The following is a 9,936-nucleotide window of genomic DNA, read 5'->3' as shown; positions in this document are numbered from 1 at the left end:
GGCCCTTTTCCCTCTTCTGCTCACTACACACTCCTCCACTAAATGGCCACTGACCTGTTCCCATCAGCCTCTTGCCTAGCAGAAGAGGCTCCTCAGACACCCCAACTGCCCCACACTTACCAGGGCGTGGGCTTTCCCAACACTCCAACTTTTCAGGTTGCTTCTGTCTTGGGCAAAGTCAGAGTTGCCTCCCAGATTGTTCGGCCAGATATGTATCTGCTAATTTGTCCGTGCTCAGGCACGTGCTCCCTTTTTCCTTAGTAACATAGGTCCCTCCACCCTGTGTGGACAAGAGGCTTCCTTTCATGGGAACTAAAGCTTCTTCACCCAGAGACAGGCATTCACAGTTCACACAGTCCTCCCAATATCACACTGGATCCTCCACCTACCCTGGGAGGCAGCAGCTCTTGGGCCCAATTTATAGGTGGAAGAACCGAGGCCCAACTGAGGAGGTAGTGAATGTCAGGTCCTGGACCTCCTCTCTGAAGTTCTTCCACCCCACCACACAGAACAGAAGCAAATCCCCTGACTTCCCAGAAAGCCTATCTCCTACTTCTTGAGTCAGCACCTGCTTCTCCCGTGCCTTCCCAGTGCGCCCACACACACACACACCCGGAGAAGGCTCTGGACCAGTTCAGAACTCTGGCAAAACTATGGAAGCATGGAGATTGATAAGAGCTAAGCTAGATTCTGTGTCTTGTATGGCTCGGTCCTGGATACCTCAAAGGCAACTCATGAATGAAAAACTGACAGACACTGAGGACATAACAGGTACACACAGAGACGTGCTGGAATGGGGTGGGCTTTGCTCATTCTAATGGGGAGGAGGCACCTATGAACTACTGGGCAATTCAGCCAATTCACTGTGTTCAGCACAAGGAGAGGATTAGTACAGAGAGCATAGCCAGTGGGCTGAGAGGTGCTCTGCAGTTAGGATATCCACACAGGATTTGTCTTTCAAATATGCTTGTTTTATTCCCATAAACATTCATTATACTACTAATAGAAAGGTTAGACAGACGTCTCACCAGGCAGGGAACAGTGAGTTGCTCAGAAAATGATGCCGCAGTGTTCCACCGGGGAGTCTTCTCTGGTGAGGATGCTTCAGAAGCACACTGCAGGCTCAACCCAGGACTACAGTTAAGTCCTTCAGCTGTGACAGGCCCAGAGAGATGGCACTGGTGGGGGTCCAGAAGATTCCTTGCAAGTGTCAGCCAGCGGCTAGTTCTGACAGGCAGGCGTGTTGTAAGCTGGACAATGGTACAAAAAGTTCAACAGTCACTGAAGAAAACAGGTTCACACCAGAATTCAGTTTCAAAGTCCTCTTACTGATGGGTATCAATGCAGAGGCCAGAGAAGCTCTGGAGCACAGCAGTGCTGTCCTAAAGGTCAGTTCCAAAGATCCCATCTTTATCTTATTTCATTGAGCAACAGCTTTGCTGTATTGGGGCTCGAAGCTTAGGGCTGGTACACTAACATATTAATGGTACCCTGAGGTTAGTTCGTTAGCACAATCATTGTCTGCTTTGGACTTGGTTGCATCTGAGCTGCCTTGTGACCTATCCATAGCACATCAGAGCTCACCTTGAATGGGAGAGATTAGCCCCTATCTAAGCGTCCTGGTGACAACCGTCTGTGTTATAGGAAGTACGTTATTAGTCTAAGTCACACAAAATGGTTTCACTCATGTTCACAACAGTTACGTAGTCTAGGTGGGAGGTAAGGAAACAGTCTCTGACTATAAACATTTGGAAGAAGGAAGATGTGGTCCATACTGTCTGTACATTGGTTATATTACTCAAAGTTCTCTAGAAAAACAAAACTGAGAGAATTCCTATATATGAGTTTATTTTAGTGTCTTTACAGGCTGTGATCCAGCTAATCCAACAATGGCTGTCTCCCAGTAGAAAAGCTAAATCTGATAGTTGCTCACTCAGTCTATGAGGCTGGGTGTCTCAGTTGGTTGTCAGTATACATTGGAATCCTGAAGAAGGAGGTTCAAATTCCAGCAAAGGAGTGTCTCGGGAGCAGGGTAGATGAACTTGCCAGTGAGAGTGAGGACATGCAGGCAAATGCATCTTCTTCCAGATCCTTTTATACAGGCTGCCACCAGGTGGGGTGGCCCAGATTTAAGTTGGGTCTTCCTCACCTCAAATGATCTAATCACAGGTATGTCTAGCTGCTTGGGTTTTATTGATTCCAGATGTAATCGAGTTGACAACCAAGATTAGCCATTACAGTGGTCTTAGCTAAAGCTAAAGGTCATTTCTCAACACTTGTACTTGGGCCAAAGGAAGGCTCCCCTGAGCCTGACCTATACAGAAGGCCTTGCCATTTCCATGGGTCTGGGGGACTAGGGTCCTTGACTTGGCTGTGTCCGTATCAATAATACACATTCACACTGGACTTCATTCACTCTGTACAGCTATAGTCCTTGTGGACCCCATCACACCCCTCCCCGAGCTTCTCCCGTGGAGGACATAAGCAGAGCAACCAAGGATCTTGAGCTGCCTTTCGTGTAGTGTCCTCATCACTGTCTATCTTAGTTAGGGTTTTACTGCTGTGAAGAGACACCATGAGCAAGGCATCTCTTATGACGGAAAACATTTCATTGAAACTGGCTTATGGTTTCAGAGGTTCAGCCCATTATCACCATGCCAGGAAACATGACAGCATCCAAGCAAACATGGTGCTGAAGAAGTAGCTGAGAGTTCTACATCCATATCCACAGGCAAGAGGAAGAGAGACATTGGGACTTGCTTGAGCTTTTGAAACTCCAAAGCCCACACCAATAAGGCCACACCTCCTAAACCTTCTCAAGTAGTGTCACTCCCTAATAACCAAGCATCCAAATATATGAGTCTATGGAGGCCATTCTTATTCCAACCACCACGCTGTCTTCCAGGCTCTTCTTCTCAAACTGAAGATTAACACTCCAAAACCAGCATCTTGTGCTTTGCTGCCTCAATCCTCATTCCTCAGATCATCATCACTGAGAACTAAATTCCAGGACCTTCCTTGGCTCATGGATCACCTAGGCTTGTTATTGGAGCAAAGCAAAGAAGCTCATGTGGTAACTTGAATAAAAATGGTCCCCATAGGCCCATATATTTGAATGCTTAGTCATCAGGAAGTAGCACTATTTGAAAAGGATTGGATAGATTAGAAGGTATGGCCTTGTTGGAGGAAGTGTGTCACTATGGATGGTTGTTGAGATTTCAAAAGCCCATGATTTTCTTTTTCTGCTTATAGATCAGGTTGTAACTCTCAGCTACTCTTCCAGTGTCTGCCTGTATGCCAGCATGCTCCCTGCCATGATAATAATGGACTAACCCTCTGAAACTATAAGCAAGCCCCCAATTAAATGCTTTTCTTTATGAGTTGTCTTTATGAGTCATAGTGTCTCTTTAAAGCAATACAGCACTAGCTAATATAGCTCATTTTCTTTTTCCCTGTTCTATTTTTCTTTTTTTTAAAGAATTATTTACTTATTTTATGTATATGAGTACACTGTAGCTGTCTTCAGACACAGCAGATGAGAACATCAGATCCCATTACAGATGGTTGTGAGCCATCATGTGGTTGCTGGGAATTGAACTCAGGACCTCTGGAAGTGCAGTTGGTGCTCTTAACCACTGAGCCATCTCTCTAGATCTTTGCTTTCTATTTTCAAGAACAATAGCCCTGGCTATTCTGGAACTTTGTAGACTAGGCTGTCCTTAAACTCAGAAATCTGCCCACATCTATCTCCCCAGCACTAAGATCAAAAGCTTGTGCCTTCACACCTACTCTAAGAAGCTTATTTTCAAAAGAATTATCATTATATATTTTCTACCTGGTAACATGCATTCCTTAAGTCTCCTATTCTCCCATCTCTTCCTTAATGCTAGAATTTATATGGTATGCCCTTTTTCCCATACAAACTCAGATGCACCCAGAAGGGTAGCCCAACTCCACAGGGCATTTTTGTGAGTTTCTAGTTGGGGGTCCATCTACATAGAGATTCTCACACTCTCCGCCCATCCATGAAACCTTTCTACTCCCTAACCAGAGCGCATAGGGTGGATTTGTGCTTTCTAGGCTTATATCATTTCTCTCACTTGTTCACAGATTTATGAGACCAGAAATATGGGAGAAAAATATAAAGTGGCCCACTCTTAGACTCTGAGTAGGTGTACAAGAAGTGTCCCTAAAAGAGAACTTCAACCCTTATACTTTTAAACTGAGATGGACACCTTCTATTCCTGTGACTGTCTTAGGCTTGGATTGGCTCCCCATGTTCATTTACTTTGCTTATAGGAACAGTTCCTTAACTTTTTTCTTTCCTCCCATCTTGTGTTAGAGTCCAATATGTTAGGTTCTTATGGACTTCTAGATTTTTCTTTTGCAGATCTATATGTTAAGATACAAGTGACCTGGGCTGGTAAGATGGCTCAGGGGTTAAGAGCACTGACTGCTCTTCCGAAGGTCCTGAGTTCAAATCCTAGCAACCACATGGTGGCTCTCAACCATCCATAATGAGATATGACGCCCTCTTCTGGTGTGTCTGAAGACAGCTATAGCGTACTTACATATAACAATAAAATAAATCTTTAAAAAATGAAAATTAAAAAAATACAAGTGACCCACACATTAACCTAATTGAAATAGCCCTGCTTATAGCTGGTGCTGCCTCTGTAGCCATGTTTTCTTGAATTTGGCTCTACCTGTCCTCCCTCTCCCTGCCACAGATGGGATTTTTTGTGGTGGAATGAAGAGTCAGATCTGTTCCAAGGGCTTAAGCTGATATGCATAGACATGGCTTTAAAAACTGATCTGGGCCAGGCAGTGGTGGCGCACGCCTTTAATCCCAGCACTTGGGAGGCAGAGGCAGGCGGATTTCTGAGTTCGAGGCCAGCCTGGTCTACAGAGTGAGGTCCAGGACAGCCAGGGCTATACAGAGAAACCCTGTCTCAAAAAAAAAAAAAAAAAAAAAAAAAACTGATCTGGGCAAGCAGATTCTTTCCTCCTTTAATCTAAAATATGAAGCATAAAATGACAATAGCAGGCAAGGAGTAAATGATTACAACTGAAAGGCCTCAAGGTATAGTTGGAGCTGAAGAAGTCATGGTAAATGACATGCAGGAAGATTTATGTGGAACAAGTCATTAAAGTAATTAGAGGCAGGAAAGTGATAGAGGGCTAGGAAAGAAGCAGGCACTAAAAGTGCAGCCTCCAAAATGACAGCCTCGAACACCTGCTGTATGTCTCTAGGGTCACATTGAGGCCCAAATTCTCCCCCACATGAGTCTTGTTGGGGTCCATTCCTTCTACAGATTTTTATTGCTGTTGTCTGTCTGTCTGTCTGTCTGCCTGTTTGTTTGTTTTGAGGCAGAGTCTTTCTCTAACTCAGGCTGATCTGGAACTCACTCTATAGCCCAGTTTAACTTCAAACTCACCACAATCCTCCTGCCTCGGATTTTCTAGCACTGGAATTACAGATGTGAGGCACCATTGGGCTCCTGCTACAGTTTTCTTCTTGGACTTCTTTCCTACTCCCTGAACGTAGTCTATATACCCATAGTCTGAGGATAAACTTCACTTTAGGAAATGTTAGCTTGAGTGGAATCCTTGAAACTAGCTGAATTAAAGTATATTCCTTGCTGTTTCTTCAATTTCTGATGGAGTAGAATGAAATAGTATAGCTTGGATAAATCAACCAAATATAAATGTGGGCTTTTTTTCCAGTAAAACTTATACTGCCCTTTAATAGGTATGATTTGCAAGCACTGTTGTAATGTTCCCATGAACATTCTGCCTGGAGACAGAGAACAGAAATGCAGAACTCTGCAGCAGCATCCTAGAGGGGATTTAAGGTCTGCTGTGGCTATAGACACACACTCGGCCAAATCTCGTTGATACACATAAGGAAGGGCAGGGCAGTCTCACAGAAAAGGTCAGATGAGCCCATTGCTGCCCTTAAAGCTCTTGATTGTACTGGCTCTATCACCACATCTAGCCAATGTGGCTGGTTTGTTTTGATCTCCTAGTAAGTAAACTTGTTCCTGACTTGGTGCTTTGGACTGCTCTGGGCTATCTCTAGGGCTTTCTACCTCACCTCTCTTTCATCTCAATGCCATGCCTCTCCACTTCTTTGAATTTGCATGCCTCGGACTGCCTGTCTTACTTGCCTTCAGTGCTCTCTATGTCTTTTTTCTATCTGCCTTTCCCTGGCTAAAAAGCAAATCCACGCACCACAAAGCAATTCGCCTATTGTGAAAACTTGGGTTTTGATGAACTAAGCTAGAGTTCCTGACCCTACCCTCCCTGAGATTTTGCAGTTTCTAGTAAATATATCCCTTTCACCGGCTATGTTGTCTCTGTCTTTCCATTTAATCTATGACAGCTTTCTAATTCATCTTAAATACATATATAAATCACCCACTGCTGCAGAGTGGGAATGAATACTAGCTACTGGCACTGACTTGTGACTTGGCCCTGGCTCAATCCCTGGGGTGCTGGCAGCAGCAACTAAATGAACAGCAGCTTGTTGGCCAGTGAAAAGAAAGGGCTTGAAGCAGTATAGAGGGCTTTACTGGGCATTGTCTGAACAGAATGCAAAAGATAAATTAAAGGAAGTTGGTCCAAAGACACAGGCATGATGATCACCCAAAAGTGACCACCATCATTCCTCAGCTATAGTGTAACAGAAGTTTTTGTTTGCTTCTTTCGTTTTGTTGGAGACAGAATTTGGTTGTGCATTCTAGAATGGTTTTAAAATCACTATGTAGCCCAGGATTGCCTCAAGTACTGAGATTACAGGCATGCACAGCTACATTGGTTTTAAAAGAGGGAACTTTACAACTGAAGGATGTCTCACAAACCCCAAGGTTAAACATGTTGCTGGACCCCAGGAATAGACTAGAACAGGCAATTACAATGTTTTCAGAAGCTCAGACAATGGACATCCTCCCTTGTTGTCTTTATTGTATTTGGTTATTTGCTTCCTTCTCTATGAAAAGCACCTCCCTTTGCTTTTGAGAACACACAGAGAAATCAGCTTCCTCATACTGACAGCACTACCCTCACTATTGTCTACTGCCTAAGACAGCCCCAGCACAGAACCTCTCCAAGGAAAATGCTGTTAAAGACGATATGCTCATCCTCCCACTCCAAAACAGGGTTTCTTTTGTAGCCCTGGATGTCCTGACTCTAGCTCTATAAACCAGGCTGGCCTGAAACTCACCCAAATCTGCCTGCCTCTGCCTCTTGGGTGCTGGGATGAAAGGTGTGTGCCACAATTTGGAAGGGGTTGTGATGTGCTCATCTTGCGCTAATCAACACATACCTAGAATAGGAACAGCAGTTGAAAGTTACGTTTGCAGGGCCAGAACGAGTGAGGCCACAGGGAGAGCTGGAGAGTTGGCTCAGTGGTTTAAGAGGACTGACTGCTCTTCAGGAGGTACTGACTTCAAATCCCAGCAACCACACAGTGGCTCACAACCATCTGTAATGACATCTGATGCCCTCTTCTGGTGTGTCTGAAAAACAGCTACAGTGTACTAACATAATAAATAAATAAATCTTTTTTAAAAAGGCAAGATGATCAGGTCGTTCGCGCCAGCTTATACTACATAGTAAGTCTCAATCTACAGAGTGGATGGCTCTCTCAAAACACTACAAAGACCTTCCTCTTAGAAGAAAAGCAATGGAAAATGGGAGACAGTTTAAGGAGTCATGTGAAGTGTAGTTGCTCCAACAGGGATTCACCCAATGGCCAAACAATTTTTCTTCAGAACCAGTGGGCATGAATCTTAGGACAAGTCCCAAAAGGCCCTGTCTCCTTATTGAATGATCTTAGCTTTCAGTTCCATAAGAGAGAGAACCAATAGAGTAAAGGGAAAAGGAAGAAGTGGTGAAATCAAGTGGTTAGCAGCCCAGCTAGAGCTTTGTTCAATTGAACCAAAATATGTCTAGGCCGAACTACACAAAAACTGTTAGCTGTTGTTATGGACACCGGGAAAGGCTGAGTGCAGTTGGATTCCAAGTTACGGAGATCGGATAATCTTTGCAAATGGTTGCTGGAAACATAAAGGAACTTGGGCAAGGTTCCCACTTTGTAGCAGAATATGTGTCCCTAGGAACCACCATCATTCTTCAGCTATAATGTAACAGAACTTTTTGTTTGCTTCTTTCATTTTATCTGCCACCCACAACACTGTTCTCCTATGGCACAAATTAACACTAACCCATTCTTGAATTTGGGCCCTACTTTTTCAAGATTCTGTGCAATCTTTCCTTTTGTTATGACAACACAACACTTACTTCATCCTTATTACAGCTGAACTGAGATAGCTCCCCCTGCCCCCAAGGAATTGATGAATTCCGTTCCAGTTGTTTCTACTTCCGGACTGGCCTGGCTGAACTGGGAAGGATCCTGTTATGTCTATGCTGAGAGGACATGCAGGCTTTTATAGAACTCGAGGGAAATGCTCCAGGAACATTACTCTTTTAAAGATGCCGTCTTTTATCTTCTATTTTATGTGTTTGGCTATTTTGCCTGCATGTGTGGATGTGTGCTCTGTGTGCCTGATGCTCGTGGAGGCCAGAAGAAGATGTCACATCCCCTGGAACTAGAGTTACAGATAGTTGTGAGGCACCCTGCGGGTGCTTGGAACTCTGTAAGAGCAGTGAGTACTCTTAACCACAGAATCATCCCTCCAGTATCTCAAGTAGCATCATTATAACGCACATTACAAATTGGCTGCCTTTTTTTTTTTCATAATCCCCATTGGCCTCTTGATTATTTTCCTTTTGAGATTTTGAGACAAGTTCACTGTACATATCAAACTCATGAAGATCCCATTGACTCTGCCTCCTGAGTGCTGTGATTAAAGGCATGTGCCACCACCGCCTGTGAAGGGTCATTTTCAAAAGCTCCACTTTGAAAATCTATGTAATACTTAATGATAAGGCAAGTATAGGGTCACAGAGATTTCCACCTCAAGTTTCAAAGAAATCCTGAGAGACCAAGCAATGCGTAGCAAGATCAGAATTCCTAGGGCAGCTCTTGAGAGAACAATGTGTGCAGCTATGAGTGAAACTGAAGATGAAGTAGAGCCTCCAGGATATTGGAGATGTCAGAAATGTGGACTGTCTGCCAAGGGAAGCCACAGACAGTGATCACAGCCAGCCCAGGAGAAAGTCCATATAAGCTTCAATTGGCCATAGGGGTGGGACTGTCAAGCTCTATGAAACTCACATCATGCCAATGTGCTCCTAGATGTGGGACATAAAGCTTAGGGCTCTGCCAGGCTTTGGGCTCTGAGCTTGTATTGCTCTTGTCCTTTCTTTTTATGCTTCTGTTCCTTTTTTCCCCAAGCACACTTAATTCACTTTATTCTTCTTTTATTAAAAACATTTATAGCCGAGCAGTGGTGGTGCATGCCTTTAATCCCAGCACTTGGGAGGCAGAGGCAGGAAGATTTCTGAGTTCGAGGCCAGCCTGGTCTACAGAGTGAGTTCCAAGACAGCCAAGGCTACACAAAGAAACCCTGTCTCAAAAACCAAAAATAAATAAATAAGTAAATAAATAAATAAATAAATAAAACCTACACCTTAAAAAAAAACTGTTTTAAAAAAAACATTTATATGGACAACATCTGTCCCAACACTGGGAGTAACTGGGACCAGCAGGACCAAGCACACAGGAACTCCGCCAGCCCAGTGGCTCGGGTTCCATCCAGTCTGTCTGGGCTGGTGCCCTGAGCAGACCTTAGGCGCAAGCTCTGCAGCTTGTCCCACAACACCCAGAGGAAGCTCCACTCCCAGGTACCCTTACATGCCCAGGATAACAGGATCACAGAGACAGCTTGACTTTGAGGATTTATGACACAACCAGGATCACAGGAAGGACAGGCTCCAGTCAGATTTAGCCAGGGCAGGTAGCACTAGAGA

Source organism: Mastomys coucha, chromosome X (assembly GCF_008632895.1).
Source record: "Mastomys coucha isolate ucsf_1 chromosome X, UCSF_Mcou_1, whole genome shotgun sequence".
In the NCBI taxonomy this organism is placed as follows: domain Eukaryota; kingdom Metazoa; phylum Chordata; class Mammalia; order Rodentia; family Muridae; genus Mastomys; species Mastomys coucha.
The sequence above is the reverse complement of the archived record's forward strand: the minus strand, read 5'-3'. Positions refer to the sequence as shown.